The sequence below is a fragment of the Stigmatopora argus genome, chromosome 1, assembly GCF_051989625.1.
Source record: "Stigmatopora argus isolate UIUO_Sarg chromosome 1, RoL_Sarg_1.0, whole genome shotgun sequence".
Lineage (NCBI taxonomy): Eukaryota > Metazoa > Chordata > Actinopteri > Syngnathiformes > Syngnathidae > Stigmatopora > Stigmatopora argus.
The window spans coordinates 12,730,096-12,753,656 of record NC_135387.1 but is presented as its reverse complement, the minus strand read 5'-3'; the positions used below and the strand labels follow the sequence as shown (position 1 = coordinate 12,753,656).

The 23,561-nt window shown below is 39.7% G+C and overlaps 1 protein-coding gene across 1 annotated transcript in view; it reads left to right on the top strand.

Moving 5' to 3' along the window:
* The first annotated feature begins 7,619 nt into the window (after positions 1–7,619).
* LOC144075728 (chemokine-like protein TAFA-2) overlaps positions 7,620–23,561 on the top strand; it is a 51,590-nt gene continuing 35,648 nt past the window's right edge. The window contains exon 1 of the mRNA XM_077603069.1: positions 7,620–8,056. The gene's annotated coding sequence lies outside the window, so the exon portion shown is untranslated. The remainder of the gene's footprint in view (positions 8,057–23,561) is intronic.

The window sequence follows — 23,561 nt, the reverse complement described above, 5'->3', positions numbered from 1 at the left end:
TCTTCTATAAAATACTTCCAATCTGCTGCCAAAGGCCTGCATGGATTATCATTATTCTTCTGTGAGTGTCTTCATTGGTAGAAATTGGATTTTAAAAAGTGCGGAAAGGGAGAAGCAGGTGGGGAAGGAGTGATGAGCTGGATGAATGAATGCAGTGTGGACCCACTGGCAAATGTACTGAATTGCTTTCAGTGGTCTCTTTGCACACTGATGTCTCTATGGGTTATTAACACATATTGGCGTGTAACGTTCATGCAATTTAACCCGCTATGATGTGTCTCTGAGACATTTTCGTTTGTCAGACCATTTATTAGGTTATTAAAAAAAAGACTAGACTACCTCCAAACTTCACAGCAATGCCACAATCTTGAAAAAAAAAAGAATTTATTGCTCTATTTTGTTCCACAGAGCCACTGTGATACAGGGAGAAAATGGCATGAATCTGTGCTGAGGTTCCCATATGTTATTGAATCCAGTTTTATGTACCTTGGGCCAAAGTAAGGATGGATTTTAGGCAGGCATGGGTTGGGAGCACAGCTGTTACAAGTACCGGTATTTTTCCATGCAAGTAGAAAAGAAACCTTTAAAATAGCAATATGTGACATTGGCACTTAAATTATACATTAAATGGCCCTAATATTCTACTAGATGTTGAATAAAAAACTTTTTGGGAAAGGCATCTGATGCGGTTCTCAATCATTAAACTAAAAATTTCTCATGTCAGAAGTCAATTGTCAGGTATTATTGTTTAAGGCAGCTGTGGTCTGCATTGTGAAGCATTTATCTGGAAGCCCAAAGCAAAAAGGGATTGGTGTTTCAATATTTTGTTCCTGGTTGCTGTATCATTTCTGGCCACCAATCTTACATTGCTCCATTATATCTCTCTAGCACGATTCTATCTGCCTGTACTTTTCTCCCTGAATATAAAGCTCACAAATGTCATCCTCTCTAACTTCCCTTCCTATCCCGATAAGAGCTAAATCTGTTTACGGGCTTTGGGAAGGAGAGATCGGGAGAAAGAAATACAAGGAGAAACTAAGAGTGGGAGAGGATTAAAGTAAAAGGAATGCCTGTCTATAAATCAGAACTGCGGAACGATTAAATCCCAGATTTCTACTGGTGTTGTTTTCTGCTTGCAAATCCTCCACTGGGAAAGCCTGGAGAAACCTAGTTAGTCACATGCCCCCATTGCCATGTTGCTAAAACCAGTTGAAAATACCATTAGCCAAAGATGAAATGAATTGGTGTACATGAAGAGTAGGAATAATAAGTGTCACAATGGAAGAAAGATGACGAAAAATAGATTACGCGTCTCATGTTAAAATGACAGGTTGTAGCAATCAGAAAAAAACTAACAAATCTGAGAATATTTGTATGAATTTACACACAGGGAATCTACAATATGAAGTATTCTGTTTTCTAAACAGAAAAAAGTTAATCGATTTATATTTTTCCATTTTCTAGTAATAAGCTTTACAACATGGAAAGATTTGATCAACATGAAGCCATTTCTCTCATAAAACACTCGTGAACTCAATATGTTGGTTGGATCTCATCTAAAATGTTGCTGCCATCTGCTGTGTTTTGAGCCCGAGTAGAATTGTTTCCAAACTCAAAATTAGCTCAGTGAAGAAACATCACACTTTATACCCATCCCTCAGTGTTGAGAAAACATAATTGAGGAGTATGCTCGCACTAAAAGCCTCTTAAAACAGATGAACTCTTTTTGGGGTTCATCAGAGGTACTTAAATGGTAGCGGATGTTCTGAGTCTGATTTAACATGTTTTTTTTGTGAATTTGAACACAGAACCTGGCATTTGAACTTGCGTGTGTACACTTTTTATTTCCAATAAGCTGTATAAGAACAGCCATTGGTTTTATTGGCCCCAATAAAATTCCTTGGATGTCAGACGAGAGAACCATAAAAAACACTGCTTTTATGTTCTGTCAGCAAGAAGAATGCATAACAAATGTGAACCGTCGCCGTGTTCACCTCCAATATTGAATGTTTTAAAACGCCATAGCAACAAGTCTCCTTTGCAGCCTCTCTCCTTGCACTTGCTCCCAGCTTTCCATCTGGTGTGTGTATCACGTATAGGATAACTGACTCCTTCCACGCGTGGACATCTGATAAGTTAGAGCATCATCACTTTTTTTTTCTTCCTCCAAGTGGGACAGTAGGTGACTCTGTCGATATCTGGTCACATGAGCATTTCCGGATCTACCACCTCTGTCAGATTGTGCATTGTTGAGACCACGTGACTCAAAGAATGCAACTTGTCTTTTGAACCAAAGTTACCGTATTTTTCGAATTATAAGTTGCACCAGCCAAATACTGCACAAAGAGGAAACAAGTATGTATAAGTCAAACTGGAGAATATGTTTTATCTGATTAGAAACCAAGAACAAACATACTTTAAAATAAAAATACTTAAATGGAGAACAAAAGACTAAATTGACACCTGTCAATGTAAAATGTAATACACATTTTTTTGGATAGCTATAGCCTAAAAAAAGATTTTCTGTGGTCATAGAGAAAAAAGACACATAAATCGCACTTGTAACTGGCCAAACTATAAAAAAGTGATTTATAGTCTGAAGAATATGCTGCACATATTGAGACATGAATTTGCATTTTGAATTTGACTGAGGAGGCCATCGTAAGGTGTGTCTAGAATGTCTGGGATGTAAATTTAACGCAGCGTCTCTAACTGTTCTGTCGGTGCTGCTAATGAGAGTCTCAAGTAAGGCTCACCAGGCTTTCATGCAGCGATCTGAGGCCATCAATTAGCAATGCGGGAGGAGACTGGCCTTTCATGCTCATTGGAACTTTGAAGAAATTAGTCCTTTTGAACATTTTACATCTTTGACTTAAAAAGGGGAAGGGAGAAATGGACAAGAGGAGCGAGTTGAGCTTTTAGCTCGCACCCTGCTGCTATCTGACATAAAGTCTTGGTTGCCGAGAGCAGCTTCGTATTTCAGCTTATCTTACAGCTTGTGATAAATTATCTAATGTAACTTTTTTTTTAAAAGAGCAGAACTTGGACTTTTGAGATTTGTGTTAGGCATGTCTCTGAAAAACCTTGAATATTCAATTTATTTAATTAGATTATTTAATGCATGGCAGCTCCAGTTTTGAACTGCTGAGGTTGTGGGTTCAAATCTTGTTGCGTTTGCATTTTCTTTGGGTTCTCCAGTTGCCTCCCACATCCCAAATGTATGCATATTAGGTTGAGTGAACACTCTATTAATTGTCCAAAAGTAAAAATGAATTAAATGTGAATTTTATCAACGTGAAAAATGACAGAGAAAATTGGTTCAATAATGGATTTTGTTACTGTTCCAAATACTATTCCATTTAGCATTTAATGGGACATCCAGAAAATTAACATGAAGTATACAGAAACCAACCTGGAGAGTGGTTGAATATGGGGGCATTAATTTGGATTTGAGAAATTTAAAATTTGACATAATTTCTTTGGACTCTCTGTCAAGTCCATGCATCTCACAGGCATATTCTTTAGATTTCCCCAGGGTGACGATTAGCTGCACAGTATAAAAAGGGAGCCCAACTGATGGGGGGTGGAGGCTCAAAAAAAAAAAGACTGGAAGAAATGCAAGTGGGAGCGTTAGTTCGCAAGAACAGAGGATGAGCCATCCGAATGGATGACAACAAGCAAAAACAGCAACAATAACAACACCTTCCAGCTGCTGTCTTTTATATGCTAATGATGGTGACTGCTTTCCAGGGCAAATTGTGTATGAACATATTTGTGTCAGTATTTCCAATACAACATGGTATTTACTGTAACTGAGTGATCATTTACTGTCAGCCCTCCCAGTTCAAATTAAATGGATGTTTATCTCCATCAGTGGGAGCTAATGTGTACAACACAACATGTGTCCAAGTGTTCTATAAAATTCTGTATATAAATTATATTAAAAAACGTTACCTAATCCCCTTGCGACCTTACGCGGTTTGGAAAATAAATTAATGATCACCCAGAGCGACCTCATGGTATAAGAGTTCACTGGCTTGACTTCGGTGCGGGCAAGCGTGGGATCGATTCCCGCGTGGTGGTATGATTGGGCATGCGAATGATTGATTTGTCTGTCTCTCTCTGTGCCTTAGGGCTGACCAATCTTGGGTGTAGTCTGTCTTTCGCCCGCAGTCAGCTGGGATTGGCTCTAGGATCCCTCACAATCCTTGCAAGGATACGCGGTACGCAAAATGAAGGAATATTACCCAATCCATCCAGGATATTAAATATACGTACTTGGAGATAATTGTTTTCTTAAATATGAGTTAGATGTTTGGTGTTACAAGGGGTTGTTCTGGCATATTTTCACCTAATGCTTATTGAACAAACCATTCATTATTCTTCTAAGATTGTAATATTTTATGATCATGAGAATCTAAAATAAAAATTTGACATCACATTTTCGGCACCTGCTACAAACATGTAGAATGTATTTCGAAAGAAATCTGTAGATACGGTTGTCCTTAACAATTCTGAAGGGTCATGAATGTGCGTCATGTGACAAATATTTGTAGGTTTTATCCCCCAGTATTTTGTTATGCTATGTACTAGTATGTAAGTTTTTTTTGCAACAACAGAAGGAAATGTTTGTCAAACAAAAGTGATCAGACGACCCTGACCTACTCTTTTAATAGGTCCAGTTGGTGTTCTTGCATGACTAATGCGGTCACATGGTCTGCAAAGCTCCTCTCTAAGGAAATGGTCTATCTTTTTGGTTACAGAAATCCACCAAGGTCTGCGATTGGCACGTCTTAATCCCTCAGTGAGTCACTGGGAGGCCACCAACTGGAGTGTGTTCATAAATGAGGGAGCGTGGATGTATCTGTGCAAATGTCACTGATCCCACAGGAGTAGGGATGATTTTTGAGGGCTTCCAACTAGCAAAAGGCTATTCCAACCATGTGTCTGTTATCTTGAGGTCCACATTTCAACTTTAAGTGTTCAGCCAGTAAAAAGGCCAGGGAAAAATCCCACAGCTGGGGTATCCACAGACTATTCTCGAAAGGGAAAATCAGGATGAAGGCTTGGATTTATTAACCAGATAACACTGATAGATCACAAATGGACAAGTGAGAAGACAGAGGTGAAAAGAGAGGAGGAGGAAGGAAAGGAGAGATCAGTAATGTGAACTCGCTGCCTTAGTGACAGATTAGCTCACTGGCTGAGATGATATATAAGTGGCACCGGACCTCCTGACGTACATGTGCGTGTACAATCACACCCCTAAAATGGATCAGTTACTCTGGATCTATGTGTCTATCCCAGGGATGGGTAAATCGGTCCTCGAGGGCCGCTGTGGGTTCTGGTTTTTGTTCCAACCGATCCAGCACAGACACTTTGACCAATGAGATTTCTGCAGAAAACAAGAAGCACCTGAGTGCAATCCACTGATTGTACTTGTAGGATACCAGATTGGTGAAAAGGTGTCCTCTTTATGGGTTGGAATGAAAACCCGCACCCACTGCGGCCCTTTCTGGAATAGTTTGCCCACCCCTGGTCTAACCGTTCATCATCACCTCGGTTAACATGTACAAAAACCCTTCTTTCGGGCAGCCCGGTGGTGCGAGTGGTTAGGGTGTCGGCCTCACAGCTCTGGGGTCCTCGGTTCAAATCCAGGTCACGTCCACCTGTGTGGAGTTTGCATGTTCTCCTGTTCTCCAGGTACTCCGGTTTCCTCTCAGATTCCAAAAAAAAACACTGGGATAGGCTCCATCACCCCCATGACCTTAATGAGTATTAAGTGGTTCAGAAAATGAGATGAGATGAGATGAGAAAAAGCCTTATTTCTATTGCCAACTTGGGTATGTTTGTTGTCTGCAATGTATTCTCAGCCAAGATAGTGAAAACATTTCTGCATTATAAAAGCACTTTTTTGAAAGTCTTTGCATTTTGGTCTGGGAAAATGTTTTTTCCAAAAATGAATTGGAGTTAGGGGGTGTATTCTATGTGAAATTCTACTATTGTCAAGCAGTTATTGTTGACAAGGTAGAAATGTATTTTTGCTCACACCTACAAGCAATTTAGAGTCTAAAATTGCCTTAATAAGAATGTTTTGTCTTGTAGGAGGGCGGCACATGAAGAGAATTCATTAATTATATTATTACATAACACATATAATAACAGAACTTGAGTGGGCAAGCTAATGGTCGTGGGTCACATGGCCTGCAACTTTTTTGATGCTGACCAACACTCATTTACATAAAATATTCCTTAATAACTGTTACATTTACAATGATAGTGATAAGAAAAATTGGAGCACCGTAGATAATTGTCAAGGTTTTCCTTAATAAATCATTGGTTGTAGTGATCAGGAATTTCAGTTAAATGTATCATATACCAGAAAATCACATTACTTTTTAAGAAATTAGATTTTTTTTCAAATAGGAGTTAAGGTAAGTGTGAAATAGTTATTTAAACAAAAGAAGCCAGGGACATGAATTTCTGCCACCTAACAGAGAAATTATATCACCAAATTCTATTGTGGATAGCAAGTGTTTGTCTTGGAGTGCTGTGTTCTTCATCCACCATTCTTGTCGCCACCTGTTACGTTCAAATAAATTAATTTTAGTTTGATTAGTCAATGGTACTTTATTTTAAAACGGGCTGGCTTCATACTTAATATATGATATGAATATACTGACATCTCTGAATTAGATTTCAGTATACTTTCGGTAAACCACGTGGCCAAGTCATATCAGTTTTTTCAAGACTCCCATGATGACACTCTTCGGAGAAGATGCAAAGATGAGAAGCACTTGCAAATGACCACAAATGTCAGGGAACTTGTGCGCTCCCTCAACCGATCCCTGAAGGCTTGTGGGGTGTGTATTGGCTGGGCTGGGGGACAGCCTTCGGTCAAAACCACAACCACAGCAACAAACCACAACGGAAGTACACCAAACTCCCACGTGGGTCGTTCCGATTCTCTGTGTCTAAACAACTGAACATGATGGGTTTAAAGAAAAAAGATACATAAATCAACAAACGTTCCAGAATGTATCTATACTGCACATGCTGCTGCAAGCCTTCCAGTCAAATTGGATTGGACGTCTATCGCTGTCAATGGCAGTGAAATATGATCATACAATACCAACCTTTGCAAGCGAAATGGTTTTGATGTCTGTTAAATTTACCAAAAAACAAAACCGAGACGTTCGACAATGTAGGCTGAGTTTGAGCGTTTTTTGTGTCTGCCATATTGAATGATAGAATCCTAATTTACTGCGGGCCAAAAAAAGCCGTAGTTTGAACACCACTGATTTGATCTTTTGACACAGGAATTATTTTCTGGGAAATCTTACATAAAATAAAATAAAATCTTGTTTTCTAAAGAAATATTTTTTAAATATATTTTTCATTTGTGGGGGGCTGGGCTTCCCTGCTGATGGAAGATGATTTTTGGGAGGGTAGGGGCTAGAGTTCAATATTTAATGGTGTTTCTAGTCATTTCAAAAGTGGATTTGTAAAACTATGTACATACATTCTGATCGGTTGCCTTTTACTATACCGCTAGAGGGCGGTGTTTAACTTTCGAGACTCGACTACAGACAGCTACGCGCATTTGTGATGCCCATCCTGTAAGAGCAGGGCAGTCGGGGGGTCACGCAAACCACTGACAGTATGTCTCTGACAAACAGCAGCATCACATCTGTCCCGTCACGTTCTTGACGTTCCCAGCCGGTCGCATGAAAATGGATTCTGGACGCAATAAAGCTTGGTGAGCTTGGATTTTTTTGGGGGGTCACTCCAGCAACCACGTTTTTCCCTCGTCGTGCCAAGAGAAAAGGGAGACAGGTGCGGAACTTTGAACGGACCATTTTCTCGGGGATTCCAGTGCGGTTCCCGGTTGCGTTTCTGCAAGTCGGCCGTGGAAGTGGATGTTATGCTGCAACTTTCGCACGAGCTCCAAAAATAAGAGCGCAGAGTGGATGAAAGCCCTTCTCTCGTCGCGGCTATGAGGATAGAAGAAGTCGGCTCTCAGGGATAACAGGACCAGACCACAGTACACCAACAGGTATTTATTTATAGCACGTCACACCCCTGCGCTGGTACAACTAGGTCCAGTATATTTTGGGATTGGTGATGGATGACACGTTTTAGAGGAAAAGTGGCAAAAAAGTTTTTTTTAAAAAAGTGTTAATTCTTCTTTTTTTTTTAAACACGCTTAGAATGGATTTGATCTCGTTTGTCAGATGAGGACATCTCATTTGATTCATTTTGCGACGGGGAAAAATAATGTGCAAAAAAAGCCAGTTCTTCTGCTCTCATTTGTTATCATTATGCTTGCGCTTGCAAAGACGAATGATTGCAGTGGTTTAGGCTGTTGCCCAGCCTGCACACATTGCCTGCCATGTTGTATTTGTAAAGTTGTGAGCGCAAAACAACCGTTATTTTCGTAAAATAAAGTTAAACCTTGCAATGAAAACTCGCAGGTTACAGGTCAATGAAGTCATCTAACAAGATAAGATTTTACAGGAGGTTTGGATATTACTAGAAATAAAATAAAATATCTGAAACATGGGGCAAATACTACAATAAATGTTCCAAATAAGTCTGACAAGGGCAAAAAGTAAAAGTAAATTCACTAGATAATATGAAAACATTTGAGAGAATTACCTCATCGTCAACATCCACTTTAGATGGAATATCAATAAAATGTACCCAAATAGCAGTTGCACAACAAACATGATTAAAGCAGAAATGCAAAAGTTAAATACAACTGAACTGCACTGGAGCGGAGAATCATTCACATTCCACAAGAGGGAACCATGTTGCAGTACTATAACTCATTGAACTCACTGATTTATGTTCTTTTCGAGCGAAATGGCACATTATTTCACTATGTGGAATGAGTCCCCCTATTCGAACATCTTTTATTTCTCTGGGAAAACCTTCCAGACAACTTCAAGTTCATTCATCTACACGAACATCTCTCTAGAATCTCTGAATATGTCTCTTCCTCTGAGTTTACTGACAGATAGTCACATGATAGGTTCAGTTTGTCAAATATAACCACCACAATTCAGAGTTGGCGAGTTTACGGTAATCTGGAGTTGAAAGTGTTTTCGAGGTTCTGTTATACACATTTTGATATCTACTCTTTTTACATGGAGGTAACAAATGACATCCATCTGTCGTCCGATTCGTCTGGCCTTTGGTAGATTTTTTTTCCCTTTTCAACCTCCAAGTGTTGCCTTCCGAATGCAAAGCGTTTTTTGATTGAAACAAATAAGGTTATTTCAACTGCAGTGTATTTTGTCATTCTTCTGCTTTGCCACTACTCCTACTTTGCTTTTACAAACGTCGTGGAAAAACGCGAGTGAGAAGTTGGAATTTAATGAGACCGAGAAGCTGGCATGAAGAAATGAGTGACAACGGGGGAGCGGTGGAGAAAGAGATGAAGTGATAGGCTGATTAGATGCCATGGAAGATGCTAGGAACCCGAAAAGCACATAAATTGTACACATGTGATATTTGTCATTAAAGTTCATCTACTCACTGAAAAAAGAGATTGGTCTAAAACTGCAGTGTTGTGTACACTATATCCCTCAAGCAGAATCAGCGGCAAAAGTGTTGGTTCTGAGAAGAACAAACCTGAATTCTGCAAATAGCAGTTCTTAATGCACGGCTCAAAAGTTGTTGTTCTGCATGCATTAAAAAGAACAACCTAAAATGATGTGTTATAATGCAAATGAATGCAAGAATGATGGTGGAATAATCTAATAAAAATATTCGCGATACCAAAATTCGGGGAAACATTGTGCTTACGGAATAATAAATATCAGTATTGTCTTTGTCACTCTTGGGCACACTTAAATTTTTTGAATTATTTAAAAAGTGCAAAACCATTCATAAAAAAATAGGTTTGAGGCAGAAGCGATGTTTAAGAAAATATTTAAACAAAGTGCAAGCTATCAACTTGATCTGTATGTTGTTATTGGATTTATTTTCAATTATTTTAATTAGAAGAAACAATGACAACTAAATAAAAATTATCCATTTGTTTTACATAACTGCTGATCAACCCCCAAAAACTAAACATTTAGTAAGCGGATTCAGATATTTGCTATTTTTACTATGAAAGGAAATAACTAATAACGAAAACACGACAAACATTTAATGAGAAATGCATTTTTTTACATCATTAACATATTTTTGGTAACAGCAATAATAATACCAAGGTTGTAGATGAAATTAATAAGACAACATCACCAGTAAAGCGAAATGATGCACAATTTTAGACTTAATATCAGCGCTCTTTGCTCCTAACTACACACTCCAATCGCAGGGAAGCATTCATAAGGCCAGATGTTGGAGAAGTTTAAATGTAAACACTCAAACAGATAATCTATGTACGATGTCTATGTATTTATGCAAGTACAGGTTTGACAGGTGCTGTGGTGGTGGTTAGTAGGAGTATGTGTGTGTCAATAATTAGTACAACAGAGTACCTCTGGCATATGCTGTATGATGAGGATCATACATTACAAGTGGCACCAGTTAATTTAACCACCTTTGATGAATGGAATTTAGTCAAATGTCCATCCCTCTTTTAATTAAGTCACATTCATGCATCCATATTCAAAACACTGCTTTTGCTGAGACATACATGGAACCTAAAATACATGAGGTGTCAGCGGTACCTAAAGTTAGTATGTACGTGTCAGTGCAGGTGCAAGCAGATGACACCCTATTTTCTGCTTGCACGTAACTTCTTCTATCCCACTCTCCTACCAATAAGCCATATCTCTAGTCCACGGGGATAATGTCAAAGCTCCTGCCCAGTGAACAAGAGCGAGAAAGTGAGATGGAGAAAATGAGACAAATAGAGCAACCAGAAAAATGTGTCCTATAAAAGGTGATTTCGCTTTCATTTGCCACATGCTGTAGCGCTGCCTGACTCAAGGAGAATGAATGAAGCAAAGGACTGAGTGACAAGGAGACCTTGACAAAGTGGATGGAAAAAGGGAGGGGGTGAAGCAGATAACAGCAGATGGATGATAATAAATAAAAAGCAGGTGTACTGTAAAAAGGGTGTTGTGCCTTTGATTGGCTATCTCTGGCAGATGTGTTTTGTGCTGAGGCCTAAAGGGAGGGAGAGGCCACTCTAAATGTGTGTAACCTACATTTAGAATTGTTTCTGGGAGATCGGGTGCTGTAAATTCATTGGTAGCCTCTAGGCATGTTCTTTCTTATCCCATCTCCCAAAGGTGAACTATAACATCCAAACATCTATTTTTATAACATTTTTTACCGTCGCTTCTTTCACTGTGCACACAACTATACAAGGATTTCTTTGGAAACTCAGTTCTTTCCATTCCCGAATGGTTCGCGTAGGACAGCACGGGTGAAGGCAACAAGAGCATTTGCTGTGGAACACAGCCACATGTCAAAGAAGAACAACAGCAGTTGCTGGGCTCGCAGCTCCCAGATAACGTGTGCCTCAGCAAACTCTATTATCGTCTCCTTTACCCAGGTATACAGAGGCGGGGGGAAAAATTGCAGAAGCTCTGTTTACCCAGCCTCGCCTTGCCCCACAAATTATCTGGAGGAATACACTGATGTCTTCGGCCAATTGAAGTCTGAGGTGGTTACTACTAGATCATTCGAAGGTGAAGAAATTAACTCAATGGCTGCCATCTTTGACAACTATTACTGTCATTGAGTTATAACTGCTGACTGTCGGATGGATTGGGTGGATTGTATCCGCATGGCTGGAATGGCAAAGCAACCAGGTAGTTTATACAGTGGAAAAACAGCATAACTTTAATACTGAAATAAAATAGGAATATGAACATGTCAAATGTAAACAGTCGTTCTATAGTCAAATATCGGTCTTAAACTCTTGGTTTGCATCCAAATCAATTTGCATCAACACGCCCAGACCCCTGTCATGTCATGACGTGCAACAACGAGCGTCAGGACTAACAACAGTTGTATACAGTGTGAGTATGTTGTAATGATCACTTAAATGGCCTGGAAGCAAAAAAGTCCATAAACCATAAGTGTGTCTCGTAAAAAGTAGGATGCTCATTTAATCATTAGAAACATTAATTGAAGCAATCAAATACAGCACGGATAAATAATTCAAAGAATATGCTAATATTTGAAAGATAAATGGAACAATATGAAAACAGTGACAGCAAGTGCTCCCATTTGATACAATTTAAAACACTGACATTTGTGTGTGTGCTCACAAGTGTTTTCCCATGTTATCTCTAGGACTGCAGTGCCACCCTATGAAAGCGCAAGTGGTACGCTTAAAAAGGTTAATAAGGCCGACAATTTTAGAGCACATAAAGGAGTGTGTCATCCGATATGAATACACACTGATAGGACCTGCAGATGAACGTGTGTGTGTGTGTGTGTTTTCCTTTGATGTGAGCGATTAACTGGCCTGTATCCGTGGTGAAAGACATCCATCTCCCTCATGAGTGACTGTGCTGCTGTCATTATTGGTTTCCCTTCATTTGCACTGATAATAGCCATACTATCTTTGGCAGACTGTCTTCTTTTTCCTAAATATCAAATATAATGAAGCTGAATTTACTCAATAGGATTTTTTTTTTGCGCATGCAGTTGAGCACAAAATTATTAACATCAACCTAACTTTGCTTGTGATCAACTAACCATTTCAGGCATGCTATTTTTATCCACAATTATGACACCTGTTTTTATTACTCTGTTCTCCTATGTTTTATAACAGAGTTCTCCAAACCGGTCCTGGAGGGCTGCTGTGGGTGCAGGTTTTTGTTCCAACCGATCAAACACAAACAGTTTAACCAATGAGGTTTCTGCTGAAAAAAGAAGCACCTGACTGCAATCCACTGATTGCACTTCTAGGATACCAGATTGGTGGAAAGGCTTCCTCTTACCGGTTGGAACAAAAACCTGCACCCACTGCGGCCCTTTCTGGAATAGTTTGGGAACCACTGTTCTATAAGGTCCTAACAGATGTTTTCTATTCACTCCTTTTGTTGCACCAGTCCCAGCCTTTGGCGCAAACTCCATCCTTCTCAGCTCACTCATTTCCTTGCCAATAAATGCAGCTCCTCCTCGTCACATTAACTCATTCATGTAGCACAGAGACATCAATCGTGTTACAGTACGTATGAAAAGTAGCAAGTAGGCCTGAATGATATCTCGTTTTTACCTCGACATCCCAATGGCCGCATGTATAATCGTACATTTAATTTTATCTATTAAATTATTGTATTGCTTCATAAAAGCAGCAAGCTGCTCCGTCGTTAAATTGTCTGATTAGAGGTCGGGAACGTATTGCTCGCAAGACATATCTAGCTCTTTTAATTAGACAGTTGCTCGTAAAGTGATACATAGTTCTTGGACACTTCAAACGTGCGCCACAATCACTCAGCACCTTTTGGTGGTGATGGGGAGCTCGGCAGTCAGCCATAGGGCACACAGAGAGACAGACGACAATTTGTCCCCACAATCATACTGCCACCAGAGGGAATCAAGCCCGTGCCTGCCCGCACCGAAGTCAGGGTGAACCTCGACGCCATCTTGAACTTTTAATATCACAATATATCACAGACATGCAAAAAGTCGCAATGTCAGTTTTTTTTAATAAAATGGTTCAGCCCTACTAGAGAGTAACCTTTATGCTGCTTGAAATGCATTCAAAAGTAAGCATGCCTGAATAAATATTTCACTTTATATAAAAATGAAAACTTGCAAATTTTTAGAATCAGTGTTCACGGTCTCTATTCAAAACAGCAATTTGAATGCGGCAAGCTTCTCTTTCTTTCTGCTTGCCACTTTTTGTGCTAATGAGTGTGTTGACTGAACTGCCCGCCTTGTGGGGGGCAGAAAAATGGTCGTACTAACAAAAAACAGTTATGAAAAAGGAGCAATTGAGACAGTGGCGCTTTGGCCGTGTGTTGACACTCTCATTACTGTTGACAGCTCAATGGCCACAAGTTGGCAACGTGAAATGTCGCTTTTTGATCAAAAGCAACGATACAATAATGACTGTGGCCAATGAGTTGGAATAATTAGGTTCTGTTTTGAGTGTGTTCTTTTCGTCTCTCTAGTTGACCTGTTTGTGTGGCCAGTAGTAAGAAAAGGTGAGAGCAAATAAAATCCCAAAGGCTATGACACGGCATAATAAGCCTCTGTTGACAGATCATGAGAACATATACACACATGCACACAGAAGCATTCAAATGTTCCACTCCTTTTGCCAGTTTGAATCAAGGACTCGTATCCTACTGCTTGCCATGCTTCTGAATGTACTTTTATCTTTTGGTCTTTGATTATATTCTTTCAAGTGGAACCACTAGTTGTGTTACTTCTGCCTCATCTGGCTGTCAGGATAACCCAAAGTGTATGCAATTGTGACATCTACTTAAGCAATAATTAATTCTGTATTTGGCTTTATAGGGATTTCCGTGAACACAGTGCAACTCTTTATTTAAGAAAATACCCTGTAGCCTTCAGTGACGTCACCTTTGTGTTCTGTATTTTCACAAATGGAAGCTGCATTGGTGGATGGCTGCAGAATAGATAGATTTATTATTATTTACAATTTGCTCTCATATTTTTCTGCTTTTACATGTGTTTTTATTCATTTGTCAATAATAACATGTACACTTCTTGACATGAATAAATATATATTGGTACAATTTCTAACAGGGGTCCTGTGAGGGATGCTCTCGGAATATGGGGGTACCGAAACCCAGAATTCAGTTATAAGGTCTAAGTGGAAGAGTTTCAGTATCTCAGGTTCTTGTTCAGGAGGGTGGCTTGTATTGGAATGATGATAATCTACCGAGCTACTGTCTTTTTGACACTCAGTGTTCTTCGCCTCTGTTGTATTGTATCATATATACAGGAAATAAAAATACCAAGTGAGTAAGTAATAAAGGTATATTATCATAGCCTGCCCGCACCAACCTGGATTGGACCGCTCGGTAGAGCTCGAAGCAGAGCAGCTGCTCCGCCGCATCGAGAGGAGTCAGAGTCTTCCATGCTGAGGACTTTCATGCACGTCGCACTGGAGGGAAACTTTTTTACCGGCTGGACATGGAACATGCTGGGATCTCCCTGTAAGAGCTGGACGAACTCGCTGGGGAGAAAAAAAGTCTAGGCTTGCCTGCTGATGCTGGTGCTCCTGCGCCCCGATCTCAGATTAAGATGGATGAACATCTTATTCTTTTCACAGCAAAACGTTTAATGCCAAGATTACAAATCTCAATGGAATATACCTTCTTTTCAGGGGCTCAAATAATTGGCAGTGTTAGTGTTTCCCAGTTGTCAACTTACCCCAGAATCATTTTCTGCACTGGCAGTGAAACATCTCTGCCTCTTTGACCTGACATGTGGCACCATGCTTGCAGGGGTTGTTGCTACATTCGACCACACCATTGCCATATCCCTAATGCACAGTCACTTAAAGGCACAGACAATATAAAGATAAGATAACAGAATCTACACTGGTTGGATACTGAGCTCAATCAGGGGGTGGACATGGTTGTGTGTCAAGTTACTTTACAGACAGACTTGAGGGATGCAACAACGAATCAACTCCTTGGGTGCTCGAAAGGCTTAACTGAAAGTAATACAAGCAGTATCAGGCACCTCCTCCCAGGGATCACAGCTATAAGATGGTTTCTTTTACTAATCCCCCTCTAGTATAACTAATGATAAAATATTGCCGTATGCCTCACATCACACCAACCCGCAGTGTGATAACGGCATGCAAAAAAAGCAACATGAGCCCAACATGCTGGGTTGTACAATACCATATGCCCAGTTGTCCTATATATATATATATATATATATATATATATATATATATATATATATATATATATATATATATATATATATATATATATATATATATATATATATATATATATATATATATATATATATATATATATATATATATATATAGTATTCTGGTATTAAGGACATTTGAGTAGCAGGATAACACAAGTTTCTCAGTCCTCGGCAAACCAAGGCTCCGGTTGTGTGAGAGACTTGGTGTTGGTCCCTGGTTACACATCAAGAATTCTAATTTCAAAGCCATGAATTGGCAAAGGCTACTTTCAATCTGATTGAATCAATTTCATCAGCATTCTGGTGGAGTTCTGTGACGAAGTTGAGTCTGGCCTCATATCTGCACCTATGGCGGAGGTGTGTAAGTCTTACAGTACTTGGTGTAGTGATTCCGTGTTTTTTTTATATTACAGCTGACCCAATATGTGTTCAGTGCAATTGAAAATTATTTATTTTTCAGCCTTGTGAGGATAAGCGGTATGGAGAATAAATTTATGAGCATTCATTACTTGTAATGATCTCAGGATTTTTTGTTATATTTTCCACTTTCAAGTACATGAGTATTTTCCTCCAACAACATCAAAAACAGTAAGTAAATGAATTATTTTTTTATGCCTTTATGCTTTTTTAATTTTAGATTTCAACAATTGTGGGGTTGTTCCAAACACTTATTTGACAAACAACCATTCATGTTATGTCCTATATCATCAGATTTAATTGAGTTGCTGCTCACTGCTCTGTTCTGACCATGATTTTTCCTTCAAATGAAAGTGATTATATCTGGGGATTTAATAGGGAATCGGAGTTGAGGGTAAAACAATCAACTGCCATCACTGTTATATGATGTTATGAGACAACACATAATTTAGTATATGCTTGTTTTCTGCCCTAATCCACTTTGATAGAACCATTCATCTTCACCAATCCCCTCCAAAGGGAATTGTGGTGAAAGGAGAGGTGGTGGTGTCTTTAAAAGGTGAATCATCAGGTAAGATATATAAGCTGTGTTGTGTGCCGGAGGCTCAAGTGTCAAACTGAGCTGGGAGTTTTTTTATGCACAATCTGCATATCCGTGACAATATTAATGGGGCCCCTGGAGGCTTTTGACCGTCTCTTTGAAACTGCTGTGTGGTGCATCTCATCCTGAGAGGAGCTGTCTGGATGTGCTGACCAATGCAGCACAGCCTGTACAATTCTCCTTTGAGGAAACTCTCCAAGGAAATAAAGACCTTTACTGCGGCCATTTGAAACCACTTGGCATGCATAGCAGTTGTAGATATAGACAAAAAAAATATAGATATGTCTCACTGGAGATCTATCAGTCAAATGTTCTAGTGACCCACATGGCAATGATGAGATTGCTGCAGAACAGACATGAAGGTGGTGAGGGAATGAACTGTCAGCATGGCATTATAAGGATCGTCTTGTCTCAGCCTAGTCTTTGTCAGCCCCAAAAAGTGTTTGGACAAGAGGCAGTAAGATGCTGAAATCCATAAGATTCAAAGTGGTTTTAAATGCAGGATGAACAAGGAGACTGGAGGTCACCTCTGGATCTCTGCTGAGGGAAAGTAATGCACAAAAGGAGCAAAATCAGAATAAAGGTGAGCAGCTTCTGTGTGTGATTTGAATTTGAAGAAATTGTTTCCCCAAAATCTAGTGTTTCAAAGAGCTAGATAACCATTCTGTTTTGAAATTCAATCCAGACTACAAGATGTTTTTACATTTTGAAGTCTTTTTCTTCTTTTCCTAGTAAGTGCTAATACAAACAGTCAGCTTAAATACATAAATTCAGTAGAGCACTGGCTTGAGATGTGTTACCCAACTTTCAGGTTTACTTGGAGTGTAAGCTGTCATTCGACCGATTAGTTGCGCTGACTTGGGAGCAGAAATTTGAGATACAAGCTCTATATGGTTTCAGTGAACTCATCTCAACTCACTTCTCATCAAGCATCAGCTAGGCTTGTGAAAGATGTATTTATTATTTTAATGTGAAACCTACCATGTTAAAATGTGAAACTCATAATGTTAAAACTATGTGAAATTTATTACATTAACTTTTTTTTTAACTTAATCACGTTATAACCCAAAACTTATCACGTTATGTCACTTTTATTTACTGGTATGGCAGCTTCTGTTCAATTGTGAGCATGATCACATTATATAAATTATTCTGTTACGGAAGATTAGAGTAGATGCAAATTAATAAACACAAGCCCCTCCTTTAGGGTTTTTTGGTTCGTTTAGATGAATCCCAGGTTTCTTTGCCTGGGTCTGAAATGAGAGTCGGGTTCCGGGTTGATGTGAGGATCCAAACTAGTGTGTGTGTGTGTGGGGGGGGGGGCTGTCCGTGTGCTGCACAGGGTAAGCCTGGGGGTAAGCTTTTAGAGGCCTGAAAGAAGGGTGTGAGTGAGAAGGAGAGGACAGATTTGAGCAGTTATCTCTCCCTGCAGACCCCCGTCCTGCCGACCCACATATCCAGTACACACTACATCAACAGATACACACAAACATCCTTCTCATCATGTTTAGCATGTCTCGCTCTCTTCCTCTCTCTCTCTCTCTCTCTCTCTCTCTCTCTCTCTCTCTCTCTCTCTCTAGCTCTCTCTCTCGCTCTCTCTCTCTCTCTCTCTCTCTCTCTCTCTCTAGCTCTCTCTCACTTTTTCTTTCTCTCTCTCCTCTCTAGTGCATCATTTATTCTCAGTGTTGTCAATGGAATCACATCCTTGTTGAATTTAATAAAAGGTAAAACGTTGAAATAGTTTTCTTCAACCCTGTTGCAGAATAATACAGATATAATTCCTCATCCATCTTTTGTGCATGTGTGAGTGTATAAATTCTGATCACTAAAGAAACACATGGTTACCCGCAAGAAATGTTGCTTTTGGTTAGTCTAGCTGTTTGTGTTTGCTATCGAGTGCTGGGTTGTTTAGGCGCAGTGCATGAGATTGATTTGCCAGTATGTTTTTAGAACAAAAACCTTGTCTCAATTCCCCTCCAACCTCCCACAAAGCGTCTCCACACATACCAGTCTCTCTTGTTGCCTCTTGGCTTTAAAACACTCCACTCCTTTAAGTCTGGCTTCTATATTTTTACAAATACTGCACACTGATCTCCTGTGGTCGATGTGTGAACAGCGCAAATAAAACATTTGCCTTATTTCAGGGTGTGATGAAGGTGAGCATGTGCGGCTCACAGTTCTATAGTCAATGCATCCATATATGTGTGTTTTTTCTAGGCAGTCCTGCGTCCTCTCACACCCCCAAAACATGGTAGGCGATTGACTTTGAATTTCCCACAGGTGTGATTGTAAGTGTGATATGTTGCTTGTCTCTCAACCAGTTCAGGGTCTCTGGCTCTGCTTCATGTCCATAGTTAGCTGGGATTCCTTATCATGAGGATAAAGTGGTACAGAAGATGAACTAATGAATGCTTTGATGTTATGACAGTGAAATACTAATAACTGCATGAAAGGGGAAGAGCTTGACTGGTTGATTTGCACTTAAATTAGCCTGACAAGACCAAATCTACATGCATTCTTTCATTGCGACTTTGTGAATATGCATACATGATTACCAAAAGCTGTGAACAAAAGAAAAGTATGACTTGTATTTTAATAGCATCTCACATTGTTTTTAACAGTGGTGACCTGGTCATGTTGTGTCTACCCATCATTGTCTTATTACCCCATGTCATATGAGTGGGTTGGCAGCAGAATAGCTGCCTGCCTTCCTACTTTGAATGGATCTACCACTGTTAAAGGTAGGCAATGGGTTAATCACCCTATACTGTTAAACCTGCCATATATTTAACGTGGAAAAAAATTTCACCCTCGTGATGTTTCTCCCCACCACAAATTTGTTACACTCCAGGCCATACTCTACAACCAATACAGACATCCCTGGATGTTTGATATTCAGTCTTGGCCTCCTTGTTTAGTCACGTCTACTAGGATGAATGAATGTGCAGTGTATTTCCTGTGAAACATGGTAAGCAAGACAAACGTTAAAGATGGGCATTCATAAATGCAGCCATAAAATTGTTAGTTCTTGTATTCAAAGAGATAACATTCAGTTTAACCTTTGTTTTTGTGTATCTTCCATTTTGGATGTCAGGCTCCACCAATCAAGAGCATCCTAATTTGATCCAAAATGACTTTGGCAATTATTCCAATAGCCTAACGAATTGTCTTTCACATTCAAATTTCTCCCCACGCAAAAGGAAAGGGCAGCCAATGAGCCGTCCTCCAGCCTTCTGCCACCTGCCACTGAGGTCATTCAGCCAGAGGTGGCGTGAGCGGCAGGGCAAGGGTGAGCTGGTTAGCCAGTCAGCGAGCACTATAATCTGCAACAGATTCCCACCACCTGCCCCTGCTGGCACCAAACCAGGGCCCGCAGCACTCAATCTGGCACCCCCCACCATCGTGCTACAAAAGGGTTCAACAGGCGCTCAGCTGGAAATACCAGCACAGACTGAGCACACGAGTGTAGCAAACCTGCATTTCTTAAAGAAGATTGAACATCGCCTTTTGTTGGCTCTGTGAGGGCTGGCGCCTGAGCTGCTCCACTGTGTACGCAAACAAGCTGGGTTATGTAGATAGATGTCTTTGTACATTCGACTTGTCAGAAGTTGCTAAAGAGACACTGAAGTCATTTCCCAATATTTTAATTTGCTTCATACATAAGATTATCCTAAAGAGATGTGTGCCCTGGTGGATGCGTTTTATTTGTGTAGGTTTTGAAATTTCATTTCATTGCAATTGCAAATGAATCTGTTATGCATCACATGAGTCTCCATATACTGACTAATATTGCATTTTGCAAAGTGAGAGGCTGTTGCCTTTTCTGGTTTTTAACTGGGCCGTATTATGCATACATTATATAAACCTATTTATGTGCATTTGCTGTGCTTTAGTGCAGTATTTTTGTCGTGGGATAAGTTCTTTTTGTACCTTTTTTTCATGCAATCTCCAACCCAGGCTGCCATTTTCGATCTAGCTGGCCGAGATGCTTCCCACCGACACACCCTCTTAGACGACGGCCAATCAGAGCAATGAATTCGATCCAGACCACTACATATTAATGAGAACCAGGAATTTGCGACATAGGACCAACTAAAATTACTTGAAAATGAGACTTGCACTTTCAACACAAACTATCGGACAAACCTGGTTCGTTCTACGGTTATTTAAGAAAATCATGGTTTTAAAAAACTGCATTTTTTTATGCTTCAACAACAGTGATGAGGACTAATTTCAAAGATTGCTGTGTCATTTCACTTTTACTTGGGTCAGGAAATGATATAATTTGCTATAAAAAGTGTATTTTTCTTTATCTAACAATTGGTCTTCCACTAGATGGCAATAAACCAGTACATCCACTTCTGGAAATGAAGTGAGAGCACAATGCGCCTAGACTCGTAAAAGGAGTGTGTCTCATAGGAATGATGTCACACCATAGTAGTTTCCTGAGATTCGACTAAAATCATTTGAAAAAAGCAACGATTCATTCGAATTGAATACTGTAACTGGAAAAGCTTGTTTGAGAACTCATTGCCAACAATTGACGGCTATTTCTATTGACGTACTTATAAAAACACCTAGCGGAGATTAAAGATGGCTGTCTGGAAATCACAGTTCAAGCTCTATTCTTTTACGTGTGCGATATCAATATCCTCCTGATCCTCTTCTCCCTGCTGTGTTCTAGCACGTCTGTCTGACAGATGTATTTGTAGTGTGTGCAGACAGATTTGTACCAAAGTGTGTATATGTGCAAAACAAGCTGTTGTGTTTTCATGCTGTCCTTGCAGAAAGAGATCTGTGTCGGCAGGGCTGATGTTGTTTATTTTGGCAGCATTGCGTCAGGGCCGATGGGACCCCGACTCTCCGTTTCTGCGTGTGCACTTGTGTAGATCACGGCACACCTTGTAGACAGCATCCCCGTAATGAGACATAATGAGGCACTATGCATGACTTCACATGCCTTTGTGTTGATCTCTGGAGATGCTCATCGGGAATCAGGTGTGATTTTGGATCCATCACATGTACGCTGCAGCTGTGGATGAAATTCACAAGAGCTGACCTTCTAAATCAGGGGTAGGGAACCTATGGCTCAGGAGCCATATGTGACTCTTTCTATGGGTGCATATGACTCTCCACTAACCTGTGAGGTAAAATATGGAAATCACTGATGAGAGAGCTGAGTACCGAACGCACTAATAGGAGCGTCACTAGGGCGTTGACACTGCCTCTAGCACCACTTTAATCATAATTTTGTTTTTTATTACTCTTCTGCATGCATGATATCATTGATACTGATTTATTAGCAACAACATAACAATGTTGTCAAAAGAAATCTGACTTTTTGTACTTTAAAAGTTGTGAAATGACAAAAAAATCACACATTATCATGTATTTTGACTTTTCAATTCTTAGAATGGCTCTCAAGAAATAACATTAGAAAATATCAATTGTTTATGGCTCTCTCTGTCAAAAAGTTTCCCGACCCCTGTTCTAAACATTTCTAGTGAAAAAACAACAACAGTTATTAGAAGTCTTTTTATAACCGTGTCCAGTTCATTGTTTGTTCTATGTTGTGGTTTGAGTGATGGCACCCTACAGCCACATACAGCTCCTTGGTAGTAAAACCAGTAAGAGGCAGGAGCAACACTTTCATTTAATAACATCACTTTCTTTAGCTGATTGGTGCTTAATTTGGAGCTATGGGCGCCATTTAACACATTGAACAGAAGGTAGTATTAAAATGTTGTTCTTTTAAACCAAATTATTACAGTTACACATACATCGGGTGCAAAATACTGTTCTCCATCACATATGAAAATATAATAAATATAAAGAGGTATTTATTAACTTACTATACATGTGTAAATAAATTCACTATATATATATATTATGAATAGACACATATTCATTAATATCATTGTGGATGATAAAATTCCTGATTTGCTAACTAAAGTACATTGAGGAGCATTCAACAGTTTGACTATTTTCTTACGGACTCACAAAGAGGTTAACTTTGTCCAATCTTAGTTTGTGAATGACTGAGGAATTTAGGCAAGCTCCTTTCACACCCAATCATGGCACCCAACTGTTCCCAATTAGTATGTTCGTCAGTGGAATATTCCTAACAGGAGTTTGATCCTGAGCTTCATTGGAATTAGGATTATACTTGCTATTGGCAATTCATCAATTTATCTTTGTCCTGTAATTGTTTTAACATCACACTTTTCTGAAAACAGAGTAAGAGAAATGTTTAAGGTTTCTCAGAATTTAGGGTCATGTAAATCTCTTTTCTAAAATTTCCTTATCATCATAAAATGTAGCAAAACTAATATTTTACTATAAAGGATGAGTTTCACTGTATAAGATGTTTCATCGGGCGGCCGGGCGGCTTGAGTGGTTAGCACATCGGCCTCACAGCTCTGGGGTCCTGGGTTCAAAATCAAGGTTGGTCCACCTGTGTGAAGTTTGCAGGTTCTTCTCGGGCCTGCGTGAGTTTTCTCTGGGTACTCTGGTTTCCTCCAACATTCCAAAAACATGCACGGTAGGCTGATTGGACACTCGTAATTGCCCCTTGGTTTGAGTTTAAGCGTGAATGGTTGTCCTTCTCCTCGTGCCCTGTGATCGGCTGTCCACTAATTCAGGGTGTCTCCTGCCTCTGGCCCGAAGTCTCCAGCACCCCCCACGACCCTAGTGA